The 18,000-nt window shown below is 44.3% G+C and overlaps 29 non-coding genes across 29 annotated transcripts; all 29 read left to right on the top strand.

Moving 5' to 3' along the window:
* The first annotated feature begins 7,572 nt into the window (after positions 1-7,572).
* LOC133429488 (5S ribosomal RNA) lies at positions 7,573-7,691 on the top strand. Its single transcript, XR_009774412.1, has one exon. It is a non-coding gene; the product is annotated as a 5S ribosomal RNA (ribosomal RNA).
* A 1,303-nt stretch (positions 7,692-8,994) lies between these two features.
* LOC133429204 (5S ribosomal RNA) lies at positions 8,995-9,113 on the top strand. Its single transcript, XR_009774165.1, has one exon. It is a non-coding gene; the product is annotated as a 5S ribosomal RNA (ribosomal RNA).
* Positions 9,114-9,312: 199 nt separating this feature from the next.
* Positions 9,313-9,431, top strand: LOC133429402 (5S ribosomal RNA). The gene has a single exon (XR_009774330.1). It is a non-coding gene; the product is annotated as a 5S ribosomal RNA (ribosomal RNA).
* Positions 9,432-9,654: 223 nt separating this feature from the next.
* On the top strand, positions 9,655-9,773 carry LOC133429575 (5S ribosomal RNA). Its single transcript, XR_009774496.1, has one exon. It is a non-coding gene; the product is annotated as a 5S ribosomal RNA (ribosomal RNA).
* A 216-nt stretch (positions 9,774-9,989) lies between these two features.
* On the top strand, positions 9,990-10,108 carry LOC133429112 (5S ribosomal RNA). The gene has a single exon (XR_009774077.1). It is a non-coding gene; the product is annotated as a 5S ribosomal RNA (ribosomal RNA).
* A 216-nt stretch (positions 10,109-10,324) lies between these two features.
* LOC133429199 (5S ribosomal RNA) lies at positions 10,325-10,443 on the top strand. The gene has a single exon (XR_009774161.1). It is a non-coding gene; the product is annotated as a 5S ribosomal RNA (ribosomal RNA).
* A 217-nt stretch (positions 10,444-10,660) lies between these two features.
* Positions 10,661-10,779, top strand: LOC133429557 (5S ribosomal RNA). Its single transcript, XR_009774478.1, has one exon. It is a non-coding gene; the product is annotated as a 5S ribosomal RNA (ribosomal RNA).
* Positions 10,780-10,978: 199 nt separating this feature from the next.
* LOC133429109 (5S ribosomal RNA) lies at positions 10,979-11,097 on the top strand. Its single transcript, XR_009774074.1, has one exon. It is a non-coding gene; the product is annotated as a 5S ribosomal RNA (ribosomal RNA).
* Positions 11,098-11,296: 199 nt separating this feature from the next.
* Positions 11,297-11,415, top strand: LOC133429027 (5S ribosomal RNA). The gene has a single exon (XR_009773995.1). It is a non-coding gene; the product is annotated as a 5S ribosomal RNA (ribosomal RNA).
* Positions 11,416-11,614: 199 nt separating this feature from the next.
* Positions 11,615-11,733, top strand: LOC133429401 (5S ribosomal RNA). The gene has a single exon (XR_009774329.1). It is a non-coding gene; the product is annotated as a 5S ribosomal RNA (ribosomal RNA).
* A 199-nt stretch (positions 11,734-11,932) lies between these two features.
* LOC133428959 (5S ribosomal RNA) lies at positions 11,933-12,051 on the top strand. The gene has a single exon (XR_009773932.1). It is a non-coding gene; the product is annotated as a 5S ribosomal RNA (ribosomal RNA).
* Positions 12,052-12,274: 223 nt separating this feature from the next.
* Positions 12,275-12,393, top strand: LOC133429400 (5S ribosomal RNA). Its single transcript, XR_009774328.1, has one exon. It is a non-coding gene; the product is annotated as a 5S ribosomal RNA (ribosomal RNA).
* A 216-nt stretch (positions 12,394-12,609) lies between these two features.
* Positions 12,610-12,728, top strand: LOC133429516 (5S ribosomal RNA). Its single transcript, XR_009774439.1, has one exon. It is a non-coding gene; the product is annotated as a 5S ribosomal RNA (ribosomal RNA).
* A 223-nt stretch (positions 12,729-12,951) lies between these two features.
* On the top strand, positions 12,952-13,070 carry LOC133429399 (5S ribosomal RNA). Its single transcript, XR_009774327.1, has one exon. It is a non-coding gene; the product is annotated as a 5S ribosomal RNA (ribosomal RNA).
* A 199-nt stretch (positions 13,071-13,269) lies between these two features.
* On the top strand, positions 13,270-13,388 carry LOC133428958 (5S ribosomal RNA). Its single transcript, XR_009773931.1, has one exon. It is a non-coding gene; the product is annotated as a 5S ribosomal RNA (ribosomal RNA).
* Positions 13,389-13,611: 223 nt separating this feature from the next.
* On the top strand, positions 13,612-13,730 carry LOC133429523 (5S ribosomal RNA). Its single transcript, XR_009774446.1, has one exon. It is a non-coding gene; the product is annotated as a 5S ribosomal RNA (ribosomal RNA).
* Positions 13,731-13,946: 216 nt separating this feature from the next.
* Positions 13,947-14,065, top strand: LOC133429108 (5S ribosomal RNA). The gene has a single exon (XR_009774073.1). It is a non-coding gene; the product is annotated as a 5S ribosomal RNA (ribosomal RNA).
* Positions 14,066-14,264: 199 nt separating this feature from the next.
* LOC133429663 (5S ribosomal RNA) lies at positions 14,265-14,383 on the top strand. Its single transcript, XR_009774580.1, has one exon. It is a non-coding gene; the product is annotated as a 5S ribosomal RNA (ribosomal RNA).
* Positions 14,384-14,582: 199 nt separating this feature from the next.
* Positions 14,583-14,701, top strand: LOC133429398 (5S ribosomal RNA). Its single transcript, XR_009774326.1, has one exon. It is a non-coding gene; the product is annotated as a 5S ribosomal RNA (ribosomal RNA).
* Positions 14,702-14,900: 199 nt separating this feature from the next.
* Positions 14,901-15,019, top strand: LOC133428957 (5S ribosomal RNA). The gene has a single exon (XR_009773930.1). It is a non-coding gene; the product is annotated as a 5S ribosomal RNA (ribosomal RNA).
* Positions 15,020-15,242: 223 nt separating this feature from the next.
* Positions 15,243-15,361, top strand: LOC133429397 (5S ribosomal RNA). Its single transcript, XR_009774325.1, has one exon. It is a non-coding gene; the product is annotated as a 5S ribosomal RNA (ribosomal RNA).
* A 216-nt stretch (positions 15,362-15,577) lies between these two features.
* On the top strand, positions 15,578-15,696 carry LOC133429515 (5S ribosomal RNA). The gene has a single exon (XR_009774438.1). It is a non-coding gene; the product is annotated as a 5S ribosomal RNA (ribosomal RNA).
* A 223-nt stretch (positions 15,697-15,919) lies between these two features.
* On the top strand, positions 15,920-16,038 carry LOC133429396 (5S ribosomal RNA). Its single transcript, XR_009774324.1, has one exon. It is a non-coding gene; the product is annotated as a 5S ribosomal RNA (ribosomal RNA).
* Positions 16,039-16,237: 199 nt separating this feature from the next.
* On the top strand, positions 16,238-16,356 carry LOC133429692 (5S ribosomal RNA). Its single transcript, XR_009774609.1, has one exon. It is a non-coding gene; the product is annotated as a 5S ribosomal RNA (ribosomal RNA).
* Positions 16,357-16,555: 199 nt separating this feature from the next.
* Positions 16,556-16,674, top strand: LOC133428956 (5S ribosomal RNA). Its single transcript, XR_009773929.1, has one exon. It is a non-coding gene; the product is annotated as a 5S ribosomal RNA (ribosomal RNA).
* Positions 16,675-16,897: 223 nt separating this feature from the next.
* LOC133429459 (5S ribosomal RNA) lies at positions 16,898-17,016 on the top strand. Its single transcript, XR_009774385.1, has one exon. It is a non-coding gene; the product is annotated as a 5S ribosomal RNA (ribosomal RNA).
* A 216-nt stretch (positions 17,017-17,232) lies between these two features.
* On the top strand, positions 17,233-17,351 carry LOC133429514 (5S ribosomal RNA). Its single transcript, XR_009774437.1, has one exon. It is a non-coding gene; the product is annotated as a 5S ribosomal RNA (ribosomal RNA).
* A 199-nt stretch (positions 17,352-17,550) lies between these two features.
* LOC133429624 (5S ribosomal RNA) lies at positions 17,551-17,669 on the top strand. Its single transcript, XR_009774543.1, has one exon. It is a non-coding gene; the product is annotated as a 5S ribosomal RNA (ribosomal RNA).
* Positions 17,670-17,868: 199 nt separating this feature from the next.
* On the top strand, positions 17,869-17,987 carry LOC133429478 (5S ribosomal RNA). Its single transcript, XR_009774403.1, has one exon. It is a non-coding gene; the product is annotated as a 5S ribosomal RNA (ribosomal RNA).
* The last annotated feature ends 13 nt before the right edge of the window (positions 17,988-18,000 follow it).

Below are 18,000 nucleotides of genomic sequence, written 5' to 3'. Positions count from 1 at the left end.
CCCTTTAAGTTGTTCAATGTTCAAGGTTCAATGTTCAGTTCAGTCAGTCAGTTCAGACTTAAGGATTTGGGATTGGGACTGGGGTTTGGACTGGGGCTTGGGCAGAGGTTGGGACTGGGGTTTGGACTGGGGGGTTCTCCCTATTGGGGAGAAGGCACAAGCCTACCACACATGATGGGGACTGTGGGAGGAGAGTCCAGGCTCGATCTCAGGTTCAGTTCCAGGACTGGGGAAAGCTCACCATCTAACACAAAAAACCTGGCCTGAAAGGCCAGGTGAAACGAACCAAAAATCAGTGTTTGTTGCAACAATTCAATCATTCATAAATCAAACAATTCTTCTTTTCAAATTCTTTTAGCATGCTTTTAGATCATTTTAAATGCTTTTAAATGCTTTTTAAATGCTTTTAAATCACAATATTTTTCCAAAATCAATTACTTCATGAGCTCAAATAATCATTTCAAAACAAACCAAAAGTTATAAATCAACTCAAAATAAATACAGCTCAAGCCATCAGATATAAGAGCTCAGTGTTCAGGCATTGTGGCCTGGTGAACATTCAACCATTAGCTTTCAAACATTAGCTTTCAAACATAAGCTTGTTTTTGTATCAACCTCAATGTTAACCGATCAACCAAACCAGTGACTATAGTTTGAGTAAACTCACCGCTGAGTAGGAATGAAATCTCTGGCACACAGCCGGGCAGCACACCTAACACTGCTAACACTGCTTGAGCACACCAAACATTTAGCTGGCAGGAAGTGGACTGAGGAGGAAGTGAAGGGGGATGTGACATCACTAAAAGCTTTGACTGTCAGGAACAGACAGGAGTGGTAACCATGGCTACCTGGGTTACACTTTCCCCCCCTTTTCTCAGGTACGTCCCTGTACATGTTAGTAGCTTAGTGTCAACTGGTTTTGGTCGATTGATCAGTACATTACATAGAACACTGTTCGCATTCAGGAACACCTGGGCCTGTCAAGGCATATGCTAATGCAGTAGTTAACCCATGAAATAATGATTTTGCTGCATCTGATTGCCCAGGTTTTGAATAATGTAATCGGTCTGGTGGTTTTGAGGCTCTAGATGAACGCCTGACCTCAACCACGGGGAGGTCGTCACTAGTGTCCGAGATTGAAGAATCCGAGGTAAGTGGTGCGTCCGGGGATTGGGTTATGTCTTCATGATCAGAGTCAGAACTTAGTTCTGGTGTTCCAGGTAAAGGTAAGTTTTCTTGGGTTTCAGGGTCGTCAGGTAAGTCTGAGGTTTCAGGTATGGGATCAGGTAAGTATGAGTTTTCAGGGTTGTCATTGCCATCAGGTGAGTTGGAATTAGGTAAGTTGGATAGGTTCAGAGGAGCATCCTCTGGTAATGCACCAGAGGATATGCTCTCCATGGGTGTTGGAACCATGAGAGATGGGTTTGGAACGTGAATTACTGTTGTGAATTTAGGAGGTTCAGAATTGTACCAGCGAGATGGGATGGTTTCCTCTTCATCTGATAGGTCTTCTGAGTTGGTATGATTATCTGGTTGCGGGAGTGGTTTTGGTCTGAGTGGCTGTTTCTTCGGTTGAGATATTACAGGTGCAGGTAAGTACCCACAAGGGAGTAGAAGATCCCTGTGTAATGTTCGAGAAGGCTTGTCCTTGTTCTCAGGTCTGACGGTGTAAACAGGAAGAGTACCAGCTCTTTTAACAACGATGTACACGTCAGATTCCCATTTGTCTGCTAGTTTGTGTTTGCCTCTCAAGCGTACATTTCTGACCAAAACACGATCTCCAACAGATAATTCGGAGGCAGTGACATGCTTGTCAAATCTGGCTTTGTTTCTTTGCATGACTTTCTCTGCATTTCCAGTCGCTATTTTATAGCTTTCCTCCAGGTGAGATTTGAGATCTTGAACATATTGAGAATGAGAAGAAGTTTGGTTGTCTGTAACAGGCAGTCCAAAAGCTAAATCAATGGGGAGTCTCGGTTGACGTCCGAACATAAGTTCGTAAGGCGTGAATCCGGTGACATCATTCCTGGTGCAGTTGTATGCATGCACTAGTGGTTTGACAAAATCCTTCCAGTTACTTTTGTCCTGTTCTGTTAGAGTTCCGAGCATGTTCAACAGTGTACGATTGAATCGTTCCACTGGGTTTCCTCTGGGGTGATATGGTGTTGTCCGGATTTTGTGTATTCCCGTTACTTTGCAAAGTTCCTTTATTGTTCGGGATTCAAAATCTGGTCCTTGATCACTGTGGAGTTTTTCAGGAATTCCGTAATGAATTAGAAAGTTATCCCATAGACATTTGGCAACAGTTTTGGCTTTTTGATTTGGTGTGGGTATTGCAACAGCATATTTCGTGAAATGGTCCGTCATTACAAGAATGTCTTTGATCCTTCCATCTGGTTCCAGTGATAAGAAATCCATGCATACGAGTTCCAGCGGTCTTGTTGTCTTTATGTTGACAAGAGGTGCAGCCTTCTCAGGTAAGGATTTCCTTTTCACACACCTTTCACAGGTTTTGATCTTTGTGATTACATCAGCAGACATCCTTGGCCAATAAAATCTGGTTCGGACCAGATCAAGTGTCCTGTCCATTCCCATATGGCCCATACGGTCATGCAGACCAATGAGAACTTGGTTTCGCAGTTCTTGTGGTAAGACCAGTTGGAAAGAACATTGAGAACCGATTTGCCTCTTTCTTACAAGAACGTTGTTCCGGAGCTCCAAACGATTCAGTTCTTTAAGAAGAAGTGGCAGGTCGGGAAGTTCATCCCTCAAGGTAGGAGGGGGTGTGATTCCACTTTCCAGTTGAGTTATCACATGCTGTATGACTGGGTCAGTTCTTTGTTTTGCAGCGATCTCAGTTTCTGTAAGTTGAGGAATGACTGAGGATCCGAACTGCTGGTCATGTGTAAAACTGTCTGGGAGGGCTGTAAGGGACATGGAAAGGGATTGGACAAGAGTCTGTGTTGGGGGATAGGAACTGTAGACAAGCTGTCTGTCACAAATGGCTTGAACAGTGGGTTGGTCAATGGGAATGAGTTCAGAATCAGGCAAATGATGTTCCCAGAACTTTAGTATTCGCTCCCTTTCCTTTTGAGATTTGAAATCGTCCAACAGATCACCATGTGGTCTGCGGGAAAGCCCATCTGCATCAGCAGCTTGCTTGCCTGCTCGATACAGGATCTTGAAGGAATAGGTGGAAAGTGAGGCAAGCCACCTGTAGCTGGCTGCATCCAGTTTAGCTGTTGTCAAGAGGTAAGTAAGAGGATTACTGTCCGTTACAACTGTGAAATCATTGCCATATAGATAGTCACTGAACTTTTCAGTTACTGCCCATTTGAGAGCTAGGAATTCCAGTTTATGTGCTGGATAACGGGATTCACTGCGAGAGAGTCCTCTGCTCGCATAAGCAATGACTCTGTTCTGTCCTTCCTGCTCCTGATATAGCACAGCTCCCAGACCAATGGAGCTGGCATCAGTATGCAGTAGGTATGGTTTTTGGGGGTCAGCAAAAGCTAGAACTGGAGCAGTAGTGAGTTTCTGAATTACAGTGTCATAAGCCTCCTGACAAGCAGGTGTCCAACGGTTTCCAAAGTGCTCTTTGGGATTCAAATATTGTTCTGGTTTAATTGTTGCTCTGAACTTTTTCTGGGATGGCGGGTAGCCAGATGTGAGATCATGGAGGGGTTTGACAATAGCAGAATAGCCTTTTATGTATCTTCTGTAGTACCCCGCAAATCCAAGATAGGATCTGAGTTCCTTCAAGGTTTTGGGTACTGGCCAGGTAGTGAGTGCTTTAATCTTGTCTGGATCAGTCTCAACGCCATTGCGTGAAACTACATGTCCCAAGTATTTCACAGATGTTTGAAAAAACTTGCATTTTTCAACCGAGAGTTTGAGACCAAACTCTTTCAGCCGGTTGAGCACTTTCATTAGCCTTGCTTCATGTTCTTCCAAGGTAGGTGCAAAGATGATTAAATCATCAATGAAGACAAGGACCTCCTTCAAGTTCATTTCTCCCATGCATTTCTCCATTAGCCTTTGAAAAGTGCTCGGTGCATTTGTTACTCCTTGGGGCATGCGATTCCATTCCCAAAATCCTAAGGGACATACAAAGGCAGTTTTTACTTTATCTGCTTCCTCCATTTCAATTTGGTAATAACCTGATTTTAGGTCGAGTACCGAGAACCATTCAGAGCCAGAGAGGGCTGTGAAGGCATCTTCAAGTTTTGGCAAGGCATAAGCATCCTTGATGGTCTGTAAGTTCAACTTCCTGTAATCAATGCAAAGTCGTACAGTGCCATTTTTCTTCCTTACCACCACGATGGGTGATGCAAAGGGTGATTCAGATTCACGGATCATTCCGCTTTCAAAGAGTTCCTGCAGATGTGTGCGAACAGCATCAACATCTTGAGGATGGATGGGTCTTGGCCTTTGCTTGAATGGAGTTTCATCTGAAAGTTTGATTCGGTGAGTAACTTTATCAGTTTTGCCAAAGTCAAGGTCATGTTTAGCAAAGACTTCTGGGATGCTGCTAAGCTTTGCTGTAATGCGCTCTCTCCATTCAGATGAGAGAGGTGAGTCACCGAAGTCGAAGTTCAGTGACTGAGATGAAGAATGCACTGAATCAGATGCAATTTGCTCTTTTGTAATGACTGTGTTGATTGCACTCATTTGTGCAATAAGAGATCTGGCAGGGATGATAACATCATGATCAGATTCATTGCTCACAATGACAGGCAACTGACAGGGTTGATGTTTAGAACAGTCAACCAAGCATGCTTGAACAATCAAGCTGCCAGGTAGAGAGAATGAGCATGGATGCTCAATAACAGCGTTTTGCAAAAAGCAATTGGCAGATGTTCCTTCCAGAACCACTGTTCCTCTTGGAGGAATGGTTTGGGGATTATTGCCGTGGAGTCTGATTACACCATGATTGGATTGGTTGTATCTCAGCTCAAGAATCTTCAGTACCGCTCTGTACCCATATGGGAGTGAATGATTCATTGGCAGATTGTCTTCCAGACTTCTCTCATAGAGAACATCAAGTGTGTTCGTGCCAATAAGAACCAAGGACTGCATTGATTGTACATCAGGTACCACCAAAGCAAGAGTGTGTATGTCTATGGACGTGCCAAGGAACTCAGCAGGAAAAGTAACATCAAGTTCGATGTAGCCCATGTAAGGCACACTCTGACCATTAGCCCCCTCAACTTCCAGTAATTCAACCAGTGGTTTGATTTCTTGGTCAGAAAGGAAACTGGAATAAAAGGAATGGGGGACCGTTGTCACCTGAGATCCTGTATCTAATAGACAGTTGAATTGTGTTCCTTTGATGAATACTTGTGCTGTGCTTTTGGTACCGATGAGTCCTTTTGGTAATTTGCAGATATGAGAAGTGGGTTGTGATTGTTTACAATTCACGGGACATTGTTTCACTGCAGCCTCTGGTTGTCCCTCCACAGAGACTGCTTTCAGTTTGATTTATTCGTTTTGTTCTTCATGTCCCATGTCTGTTGTTTCTGTTGTAGTTGCTTTTTCTTTTCCATCACCAAAGTGGGATTGGCTTCATTACTGCAGGATGTAATGATGTGACCGTCCTCACCACACTTGAAACAGTACCAAGGCTTTGGTCTGGTAGAGGACTGGGGCACAGCATAAGCAGATGGGTTAGCCTTTGATGAAGTGGCTTTTGTTTTCTTCTGCAAAAGCAGTGATGTCAATTGATTCTGCAGTTCATTCATTTGCTTCTGGAGATCTTTAATTGCATTGCCGTCATGTTCTGATGTTGCACCACAGGCACATGCACTGTGTGAGCTCAAGTGAACATGTTTCTTGGATGTACTTGCTTGTTTTTTCATGCGTGTTTCTTTTGCCAGCTGTCTGTCTTCCTCAGTGCGCAGCAAGACCAGTAGCTCTGAAAAGGAAGGATGGTGTTCCTTTTTCTGTTCAAGCAGATTTGTTATTACTGCATTTTCCAGGCATCCACGACTAAATTGTCGGATGAGATGTTTCTCTGCTTCAGCAGACTGAACTCCGCCTCTTTTCACTACAGTATTCAAGGTAAGTTGTAGACGCTGTAGATAGGCGGAGTATTTTTCATCTTGATTTTGATAAGTAGTCAAGAATTGAGCGAAAAGCTCGTCTCCATCCTGAACAGTAGCAAAGGCTGCGTCAAGAACCTGTAAATATGTAGCAGGTACTGCTTCAGGTCCAAGACCTTTAATTACCTCGGCTGCAGGAGACAGCAAGCTCGAGAAGATGCGCCTTGTGACATTCATGGCAGACATGCTAGGGTCTGCGAGCAATATATCGATTTGAGAACGCCAGGTCTCATAGTCTGTTTCGTTACTGGGTTTCTCTGGTTTCCCAGAGAAAGCCCGAAGTTTGAGTGGGGACATTGAATGAGAAGTGAAATCCTCTTTCCTCAAAATATGTTCCACCACAACTGTCTGTACTTCAGGGGGATTCAAATCATCAGCTGAGAGGGAAACTGTTCTGGTAACACGTCTTGTGTTTCCATTTCCTGTGTTTTCCTCCTTTTCAACTTTGAGAACAGCAGTCACTTCCTCCTCACTGGATTCTTTCAGTTCCTTGCTCATTTGAGTGAGCATGTCCTTTAACACGCTCTCAAAACTTTTGCCAGTAGACATGGCTACATCAGTAATTTGTTTGAGATATTTTTCAGTGTGTGTACCACCCACAATAGCTGTGTACTCATTTGCAAGAGATGTTATATTATAGACAACTCCTTCATCCTCCATTTCTTGCACCATTGGTAACAGTGACTCTGAAGTGATTAGGGCGGAGTCATCTATAAACTCAACGACCAGGTTTTTGTGTTCAGTATCCAGAGGGTCTTCAACCCTTTCAACTCTTTCAATAGGGCCAAAGGTTGTTGTTAAAATGTCAAGAAGTTTGCGATCTGTCTCTGATGTGTTTGTGTCACTTTTGACAAGCACTGAATTGGCTAAATTAACCCCAAGTTTAACAAACTCCATTTTGACATGAAAATATGCAAATGAACCAAAAAAATAAATCAAAGGTATTCACACTTATTGAGCTCCTGGCTAGCTCACCAAGCTGTAGCAAGCACAATGGATAACAACTTAATTGATAGGCTAATTGACCATTAATGAGAATTAGTGAAAAATGTTTAGAAAAACCAGGTTCGGCTGCTGAGCTCAATGTGTATAGTGTGAATGACCAACCAGAGGCAGAAACGTTTCAAGTTGAATATGCATATTAATATTTAAACAAACAAACAAAAAAATGATTGGCGGGTTGAGCGCTCTCCCTGCTGAACAGAGCTCAACCATTGGTCGGCATAGGGACTTGGCTGGGAGATCGCCTGGGAATAGCAGGTGCTGTAAGCTTTTTCAACCAGCAGAGAGCGCTCTCGCTTAATCTACCCACACATATTTCAACGTGGTAACAGCAACAGCTCACGTCCTAAAGTGTTTTGCACATGGTTAAGGCACTTTAACTCCAACAAATAAAACCAACAAATCAATGACTTATATTCTATGACTTATCTTCAACTCCATATAAGAGGTATTTCAAGCTGCAGCTTCTGCTTACGGCCATACCAGCCTGGATGCGCCTGATCTCGTCTGATCTCGGAAGCTAAGCAGGGTAGGGCCTGGTTAGTACTTGGATGGGAGACCGCCTGGGAATACCAGGTGCTGTAAGCTTTTTCAACCTGCAGAGAGCGCTCTCGCTTAATCTACCCACACATATTTTAACGTGGTAACAGCGACAGCTCACGTCCTAAAGTGTTTTGTGTAGCAAGCACAATGGATAACAACTTAATTGATAGGCTAATTGACCATTAATGAGAATTAGTGAAAAATGTTTAGAAAAACCAGGTTCGGCTGCTGAGCTCAATGTGTATAGTGTGAATGACCAACCAGAGGCAGAAACGTTTCAAGTTGAATATGCATATTAATATTTAAACAAACAAACAAAAAAACACATTTGCATTAATATTGAAAATAACAAACTGGGGCCCTTTAAGTTGTTCAATGTTCAAGGTTCAATGTTCAGTTCAGTCAGTCAGTTCAGACTTAAGGATTTGGGATTGGGACTGGGGTTTGGACTGGGGCTTGGGCAGAGGTTGGGACTGGGGTTTGGACTGGGGGGTTCTCCCTATTGGGGAGAAGGCACAAGCCTACCACACATGATGGGGACTGTGGGAGGAGAGTCCAGGCTCGATCTCAGGTTCAGTTCCAGGACTGGGGAAAGCTCACCATCTAACACAAAAAACCTGGCCTGAAAGGCCAGGTGAAACGAACCAAAAATCAGTGTTTGTTGCAACAATTCAATCATTCATAAATCAAACAATTCTTCTTTTCAAATTCTTTTAGCATGCTTTTAGATCATTTTAAATGCTTTTAAATGCTTTTTAAATGCTTTTAAATCACAATATTTTTCCAAAATCAATTACTTCATGAGCTCAAATAATCATTTCAAAACAAACCAAAAGTTATAAATCAACTCAAAATAAATACAGCTCAAGCCATCAGATATAAGAGCTCAGTGTTCAGGCATTGTGGCCTGGTGAACATTCAACCATTAGCTTTCAAACATTAGCTTTCAAACATTAGCTTGTTTTTGTATCAACCTCAATGTTAACCGATCAACCAAACCAGTGACTATAGTTTGAGTAAACTCACCGCTGAGTAGGAATGAAATCTCTGGCACACAGCCGGGCAGCACACCTAACACTGCTAACACTGCTTGAGCACACCAAACATTTAGCTGGCAGGAAGTGGACTGAGGAGGAAGTGAAGGGGGATGTGACATCACTAAAAGCTTTGACTGTCAGGAACAGACAGGAGTGGTAACCATGGCTACCTGGGTTACATTTGCACATGCTTAAGGCACCTTAACTCCAACAAATAAGCGCTTCTAAATTATTATCACCAACAAATCAATGACATATATTCTATGACTTATCTTCAACTCCATATAAGGGAATTTCAAGCTGCAGCTTCTGCTTACGGCCATACCAGCCTGGATGCGCCTGATCTCGTCTGATCTCGGAAGCTAAGCAGGGTCGGGCCTGGTTAGTACTTGGATGGGAGACTGCCTGGGAATACAAGGTGCTGTAAGCTTTTTCAACCAGCAGAGAATGCTCTCGCTTAATCTAGCCACACATATTTCAACGTGGTAACAGCGACAGCTCACGTCCTAAAGTGTTTTGCACATGGTTAAGGCACTTTAACTCCAACAAATAAAACCAACAGATCAATGACTTATATTCTATGACTTATCTTCAACTCCATATAAGAGGTATTTCAAGCTGCAGCTTCTGCTTACGGCCATACCAGCCTGGATGCGCCCGATCTCGTCTGATCTCGGAAGCTAAGCAGGGTCGGGCCTGGTTAGTACTTGGATGGGAGACCGCCTGGGAATACCAGGTGCTGTAAGCTTTTTCAACCTGCAGAGAGCGCTCTCGCTTAATCTACCCACACATATTTCAACGTGGTAACAGCGACAGCTCACGTCCTAAAGTGTTTTGCACATGGTTAAGGCACTTTAACTCCAACAAATAAGTGCTTCTAAATTATTATCACCAACAAATCAATGACTTATATTATATGACTTATCTTCAACTCCATATAAGAGGTATTTCAAGCTGCAGCTACAGCTTCAGCTTACGGCCATACCAGCCTGGATGCGCCTGATCTCGTCTGATCTCGGAAGCTAAGCAGGGTCGGGCCTGGTTAGTACTTGGATGGGAGACCGCCTGGGAATACCAGGTGCTGTAAGCATTTTCAACCAGCAGAGAGCGCTCTCGCTTAATCTACCCACACATATTTCAACGTGGTAACAGCGACAGCTCACGTCCTAAAGTGTTTTGCACATGGTTAAGGCACTTTAACTCCAACAAATAAGCGCTTCTAAATTATTATCACCAACAAATCAATGACTTGTATTATATACTTATCTTCAACTCCATTTAAGAAGTATTTCAAGGTGCAGCTTCAGCTAACGGCCATACCAGCCTGGATGAGCCCGATCTCGTCTGATCTCGGAAGCTAAGCAGGGTCGGGCCTGGTTAGTACTTGGATGGGAGACCGCCTGGGAATACCAGGTGTTGTAAGCTTTTTCAACCAGCAGAGAGTGCTCTCGCTTAATCTACCCACACATATTTCAACGTGGTAACAGCGACAGCTCACGTCCTAAAGTGTTTTGCACATGGTTAAGGCACTTTAACTCCAACAAATAAGTGCTTCTAAATTATTATCACCAACAAATCATGACTTATATTATATGACTTATCTTCAACTCCATATCAGAGGTATTTCAAGCTGCAGCTTCTGCTTAAGGCCATACCAGCCTGGATGTGTCCGATCTCGTCTGATCTCGGAAGCTAAGCAGGGTCGGGCCTGGTTAGTACTTGGATGGGAGACCGCCTGGGAATACCAGGTGCTGTAAGCTTTTTCAACCAGCAGAGAGCGCTCTCGCTTAATCTACCCACACATATTTCAACGTGGTAACAGCGACAGCTCACGTCCTAAAGTGTTTTGCACATGGTAAAGGCACTTTAACTCCAACAAATAAGTGCTTCTAAATTATTATCACCAACAAATCAATGACTTATATTATATGACTTATCTTCAACTCCATATAAGAGGTATTTCAAGCTGCAGCTTCAGCTTACGGCCATATCAGCCTGGATGCGCCCGATCTCGTCTGATCTCGGAAGCTAAGCAGGGTCGGGCCTGGTTAGTACTTGGATGGGAGACCGCCTGGGAATACCAGGTGCTGTAAGCTTTTTCAACCAGCAGAGAGTGCTCTCGCTTAATCTACCCACACATATTTCAACGTGGTAAGAGCGACAGCTCACGTCCTCAAGTGTTTTGCACATGGTTAAGGCACTTTAACTCCAACAAATAAAACCAACAAATCAATGACTTATATTCTATGACTTATCTTCAACTCCATATCAGAGGTATTTCAAGCTGCAGCTTCTGCTTACGGTCATACCAGCCTGGATGCGCCCGATCTCGTCTGATCTCTGAAGCTAAGCAGGGTCGGGCCTGGTTAGTACTTGGATGGTAGACCGCCTGGGAATACCAGGTGCTGTAAGCTTTTTCAACCAGCAGAGAGCGCTCTCGCTTAATCTGCCCACACATATTTCAATGTGGTAACAGCGACAGCTGACGTCCGCAAGTGTTTTGCACATGGTTAAGGCACTTTAACTCCAACAAATAAAACCAACAAATCAATGACTTATATTCTATGACTTATCTTCAACTCCATATAAGAGGTATTTCTAGCTGCAGCTTCTGCTTACGGCCATACCAGCCTGGATGAGCCCGATCTCGTCTGATCTCGGAAGCTAAGCAGGGTCGGGCCTGGTTAGTACTTGGATGGGAGACCGCCTAGGAATACCAGGTGCTGTAAGCTTTTTCAACCAGCAGAGAGCGCTCTCGCTTAATCTACCCACACATATTTCAACGTGGTAAGAGCGACAGCTCACGTCCTAAAGTGTTTTGCACATGGTTAAGGCACGTTAACTCCAACAAATAAAACCAACAAATCAATGACTTATATTCTATGACTTATCTTCAACTCCATATCAGAGGTATTTCAAGCTGCAGCTTCTGCTTACGGCCATACCAGCCTGGATGCGCCCGATCTCGTCTGATCTCGGAAGCTAAGCAGGGTCGGGCCTGGTTAGTACTTGGATGGGAGACCGCCTGGGAATACCAGGTGCTGTAAGCTTTTTCAACCAGCAGAGAACGGTCTCGCTTAATCTAGCCACACATATTTCAACGTGGTAACAGCGACAGCTCACGTCCTAAAGTGTTTTGCACATGGTTAAGGCACTTTAACTCCAACAAATAAAACCAACAAATCAATGACTTATATTCTATGACTTATCTTCAACTCCATATAAGAGGTATTTCAAGCTGCAGCTTTTGCTTACGGCCATACCAGCCTGGATGCGCCCGATCTCGTCTGATCTCGGAAGCTAAGCAGGGTCGGGCCTTGTTAGTACTTGGATGGGAGACCGCCTGGGAATACCAGGTGCTGTAAGCTTTTTCAACCAGCAGAGAGCGCTCTCGCTTAATCTACCCACACATATTTCAACGTGGTAACAGCGACAACTCACGTCCTAAAGTGTTTTGCACATGGTTAAGGCACTTTAACTCCAACAAATAGTTGCTTCTAAATTATTATCACCAACAAATCAATGACTTATATTATATGACTTATCTTCAACTCCATATAAGAGGTATTTCAAGCTGCAGCTTCAGCTTCAGCTTACGGCCATACCAGCCTGGATGCGCCCGATCTCGTCTGATCTCGGAAGCTAAGCAGGGTCGGGCCTGGTTAGTACTTGGATGGGAGACCGCCTGGGAATACCAGGTGCTGTAAGCTTTTTCAACCAGCAGAGAGCGCTCTCGCTTAATCTACCCACACATATTTCAACGTGGTAACAGCGACAGCTCACGTCCTAAAGTGTTTTGCACATGGTTAAGGCACTTTAACTCCAACAAATAAGCGCTTCTAAATTATTATCACCAACAAATCAATGACTTGTATTATATACTTATCTTCAACTCCATATAAGAAGTATTTCAAGCTGCAGCTTCAGCTTACGGCCATACCAGCCTGGATGTGCCCGATCTCGTCTGATCTCGGAAGCTAAGCAGGGTCGGGCCTGGTTAGTACTTGGATGGGAGACCGCCTGGGAATACCAGGTGCTGTAAGCTTTTTCAACCAGCAGAGAGCGCTCTCGCTTAATCTACCCACACAAATTTCAACGTGGTAACAGCGACAGCTCATGTCCTAAAGTGTTTTGCACATGGTTAAGGCACTTTAACTCCAACAAATAAGCGCTTCTAAATTATTATCACCAACAAATCAATGACTTATATTATATGACTTATCTTCAACTCCATATAAGAGGTATTTCAAGCTGCAGCTTCAGCTTCTGCTTACGGCCATACCAGCCTGGATGCGCCCGATCTCGTCTGATCTCGGAAGCTAAGCAGGGTCGGGCCTGGTTAGTACTTGGATGGGAGACCGCCTGGGAATACCAGGTGCTGTAAGCTTTTTCAACCAGCAGAGAACGGTCTCGCTTAATCTAGCCACACATATTTCAACGTGGTAACAGCGACAGTTCACGTCCTAAAGTGTTTTGCACATGGTTAAGGCACTTTAACTCCAACAAATAAAACCAACAAATCAATGACTTATATTCTATGACTTATCTTCAACTCCATATAAGAGGTATTTCAAGCTGCAGCTTCTGCTTACGGCCATACCAGCCTGGATGCGCCCGATCTCGTCTGATCTCGGAAGCTAAGCAGGGTCGGGCCTTGTTAGTACTTGGATGGGAGACCGCCTGGGAATACCAGGTGCTGTAAGCTTTTTCAACCAGCAGAGAGCGCTCTCGCTTAATCTACCCACACATATTTCAACGTGGTAACAGCGACAGCTCACGTCCTAAAGTGTTTTGCACATGGTTAAGGCACTTTAACTCCAACAAATAAGTGCTTCTAAATTATTATCACCAACAAATCAATGACTTATATTATATGACTTATCTTCAACTCCATATAAGAGGTATTTCAAGCTGCAGCTTCAGCTTCAGCTTACGGCCATACCAGCCTGGATGCGCCCGATCTCGTCTGATCTCGGAAGCTAAGCAGGGTCGGGCCTGGTTAGTACTTGGATGGGAGACCGCCTGGGAATACCAGGTGTTGTAAGCTTTTTCAACCAGCAGAGAGCGCTCTCGCTTAATCTACCCACACATATTTCAACTTGGTAACAGCGACAGCTCACGTCCTAAAGTGTTTTGCACATGGTTAAGGCACTTTAACTCCAACAAATAAGCGCTTCTAAATTATTATCACCAACAAATCAATGACTTGTATTATATACTTATCTTCAACTCCATATAAGAAGTATTTCAAGCTGCAGCTTCTGCTTACGGTCATACCAGCCTGGATGCGCCCGATCTCGTCTGATCTCTGAAGCTAAGCAGGGTCGGGCCTGGTTAGTACTTGGATGGTAGACCGCCTGGGAATACCAGGTGCTGTAAGCTTTTTCAACCAGCAGAGAGCGCTCTCGCTTAATCTGCCCACACATATTTCAATGTGGTAACAGCGACAGCTCACGTCCGCAAGTGTTTTGCACATGGTTAAGGCACTTTAACTCCAACAAATAAAACCAACAAATCAATGACTTATATTCTATGACTTATCTTCAACTCCATATAAGAGGTATTTCAAGCTGCAGCTTCTGCTTACGGCCATACCAGCCTGGATGAGCCCGATCTCGTCTGATCTCGGAAGCTAAGCAGGGTCGGGCCTGGTTAGTACTTGGATGGGAGACCGCCTGGGAATACCAGGTGCTGTAAGCTTTTTCAACCAGCAGAGAGCGCTCTCGCTTAATCTACCCACACATATTTCAACGTGGTAAGAGCGACAGCTCACGTCCTAAAGTGTTTTGCACATGGTTAAGGCACGTTAACTCCAACAAATAAAACCAACAAATCAATGACTTATATTCTATGACTTATCTTCAACTCCATATCAGAGGTATTTCAAGCTGCAGCTTCTGCTTACGGCCATACCAGCCTGGATGCGCCCGATCTCGTCTGATCTCGGAAGCTAAGCAGGGTCGGGCCTGGTTAGTACTTGGATGGGAGACCGCCTGGGAATACCAGGTGCTGTAAGCTTTTTCAACCAGCAGAGAACGGTCTCGCTTAATCTAGCCACACATATTTCAACGTGGTAACAGCGACAGCTCACGTCCTAAAGTGTTTTGCACATGGTTAAGGCACTTTAACTCCAACAAATAAAACCAACAAATCAATGACTTATATTCTATGACTTATCTTCAACTCCATATAAGAGGTATTTCAAGCTGCAGCTTTTGCTTACGGCCATACCAGCCTGGATGCGCCCGATCTCGTCTGATCTCGGAAGCTAAGCAGGGTCGGGCCTTGTTAGTACTTGGATGGGAGACCGCCTGGGAATACCAGGTGCTGTAAGCTTTGTCAACCAGCAGAGAGCGCTCTCGCTTAATCTACCCACACATATTTCAACGTGGTAACAGCGACAACTCACGTCCTAAAGTGTTTTGCACATGGTTAAGGCACTTTAACTCCAACAAATAAGTGCTTCTAAATTATTATCACCAACAAATCAATGACTTATATTATATGACTTATCTTCAACTCCATATAAGAGGTATTTCAAGCTGCAGCTTCAGCTTCAGCTTACGGCCATACCAGCCTGGATGCGCCCGATCTCGTCTGATCTCGGAAGCTAAGCAGGGTCGGGCCTGGTTAGTACTTGGATGGGAGACCGCCTGGGAATACCAGGTGCTGTAAGCTTTTTCAACCAGCAGAGAGCGCTCTCGCTTAATCTACCCACACATATTTCAACGTGGTAACAGTGACAGCTCACGTCCTAAAGTGTTTTGCACATGGTTAAGGCACTTTAACTCCAACAAATAAGCGCTTCTAAATTATTATCACCAACAAATCAATGACTTGTATTATATACTTATCTTCAACTCCATATAAGAAGTATTTCAAGCTGCAGCTTCAGCTTACGGCCATACCAGCCTGGATGTGCCCGATCTCGTCTGATCTCGGAAGCTAAGCAGGGTCGGGCCTGGTTAGTACTTGGATGGGAGACCGCCTGGGAATACCAGGTGCTGTAAGCTTTTTCAACCAGCAGAGAGCGCTCTCGCTTAATCTACCCACACAAATTTCAACGTGGTAACAGCGACAGCTCATGTCCTAAAGTGTTTTGCACATGGTTAAGGCACATTAACTCCAACAAATAAGCGCTTCTAAATTATTATCACCAACAAATCAATGACTTATATTATATGACTTATCTTCATCTCCATATAAGAGGTATTTCAAGCTGCAGCTTCAGCTTCAGCTTACGGCCATACCAGCCTGGATGCGCCCGATCTCGTCTGATCTCGGAAGCTAAGCAGGGTCGGGCCTGGTTAGTACTTGGATGGGAGACCGCCTGGGAATACCAGGTGCTGTAAGCTTTTTCAACCAGCAGAGAGCGCTCTCGCTTAATCTACCCACACATATTTCAACGTGGTAAGAGCGACAGCTCACGTCCTAAAGTGTTTTGCACATGGTTAAGGCACTTTAACTCCAACAAATAAAACCAACAAATCAATGACTTATATTCTATGACTTATCTTCAACTCCATATCAGAGGTATTTCAAGCTGCAGCTTCTGCTTACGGCCATACCAGCCTGGATGCGCCCGATCTCGTCTGATCTCTGAAGCTAAGCAGGGTCGGGCCTGGTTAGTACTTGGATGGGAGACCGCCTGGGAATACCAGGTGCTGTAAGCTTTTTCAACCAGCAGAGAACGGTCTCGCTTAATCTAGCCACACATATTTCAACGTGGTAACAGCGACAGTTCACGTCCTAAAGTGTTTTGCACATGGTTAAGGCACTTTAACTCCAACAAATAAAACCAACAAATCAATGACTTATATTCTATGACTTATCTTCAACTCCATATAAGAGGTATTTCAAGCTGCAGCTTCTGCTTACGGCCATACCAGCCTGGATGCGCCCGATCTCGTCTGATCTCGGAAGCTAAGCAGGGTCGGGCCTTGTTAGTACTTGGATGGGAGACCGCCTGGGAATACCAGGTGCTGTAAGCTTTTTCAACCAGCAGAGAGCGCTCTCGCTTAATCTACCCACACATATTTCAACGTGGTAACAGCGACAGCTCACGTCCTAAAGTGTTTTGCACATGGTTAAGGCACTTTAACTCCAACAAATAAGTGCTTCTAAATTATTATCACCAACAAATCAATGACTTATATTATATGACTTATCTTCAACTCCATATAAGAGGTATTTCAAGCTGCAGCTTCAGCTTCAGCTTACGGCCATACCAACCTGGATGCGCCCGATCTCGTCTGATCTCGGAAGCTAAGCAGGGTCGGGCCTGGTTAGTACTTGGATGGGAGACCGCCTGGGAATACCAGGTGTTGTAAGCTTTTTCAACCAGCAGAGAGCGCTCTCGCTTAATCTACCCACACATATTTCAACTTGGTAACAGCGACAGCTCACGTCCTAAAGTGTTTTGCACATGGTTAAGGCACTTTAACTCCAACAAATAAGCGCTTCTAAATTATTATCACCAACAAATCAATGACTTGTATTATATACTTATCTTCAACTCCATATAAGAAGTATTTCAAGCTGCAGCTTCAGCTTACGGCCATACCAGCCTGGATGTGCCCGATCTCGTCTGATCTCGGAAGCTAAGCAGGGTCGGGCCTGGTTAGTACTTGGATGGGAGACCGCCTGGGAATACCAGGTGCTGTAAGCTTTTTCAACCAGCAGAGAACGGTCTCGCTTAATCTACCCACACATATTTCAACGTGGTAAGAGCGACAGCTCACGTCCTAAAGTGTTTTGCACATGGTTAAGGCACTTTAACTCTAACAAATAAAACCAACAAATCAATGACTTATATTCTATGACTTATCTTCAACTCCATATCAGAGGTATTTCAAGCTGCAGCTTCTGCTTACGGCCATACCAGCCTGGATGCGCCCGATCTCGTCTGATCTCGGAAGCTAAGCAGGGTCGGGCCTGCTTAGTACTTGGATGGGAGACCGCCTGGGAATACCAGGTGCTGTAAGCTTTTTCAACCAGCAGAGAGCGCTCTCGCTTAATCTACCCACAAAAATTTCAACGTGGTAACAGCGACAGCTCATATCCTAAAGTGTTTTGCACATGGTTAAGGCACTTTAACTCCAACAAATAAAACCAACAAATCAATGACTTATATTCTATGACTTATCTTCAACTCCATATAAGAGGTATTTCAAGCTGCAGCTTCTGCTTACGGCCATACCAGCTTGGATGCGCCCGATCTCGTCTGATCTCGGAAGCTAAGCAGGGTCGGGCCTGGTTAGTACTTGGATGGGAGACCGCCTGGGAATACCAGGTGCTGTAAGCTTTTTCAACCAGCA

This window comes from Cololabis saira, unplaced genomic scaffold (assembly GCF_033807715.1).
Source record: "Cololabis saira isolate AMF1-May2022 unplaced genomic scaffold, fColSai1.1 scf032, whole genome shotgun sequence".
NCBI lineage: Eukaryota > Metazoa > Chordata > Actinopteri > Beloniformes > Belonidae > Cololabis > Cololabis saira.
This window is presented reverse-complemented; position numbering and strand designations above follow the sequence as displayed.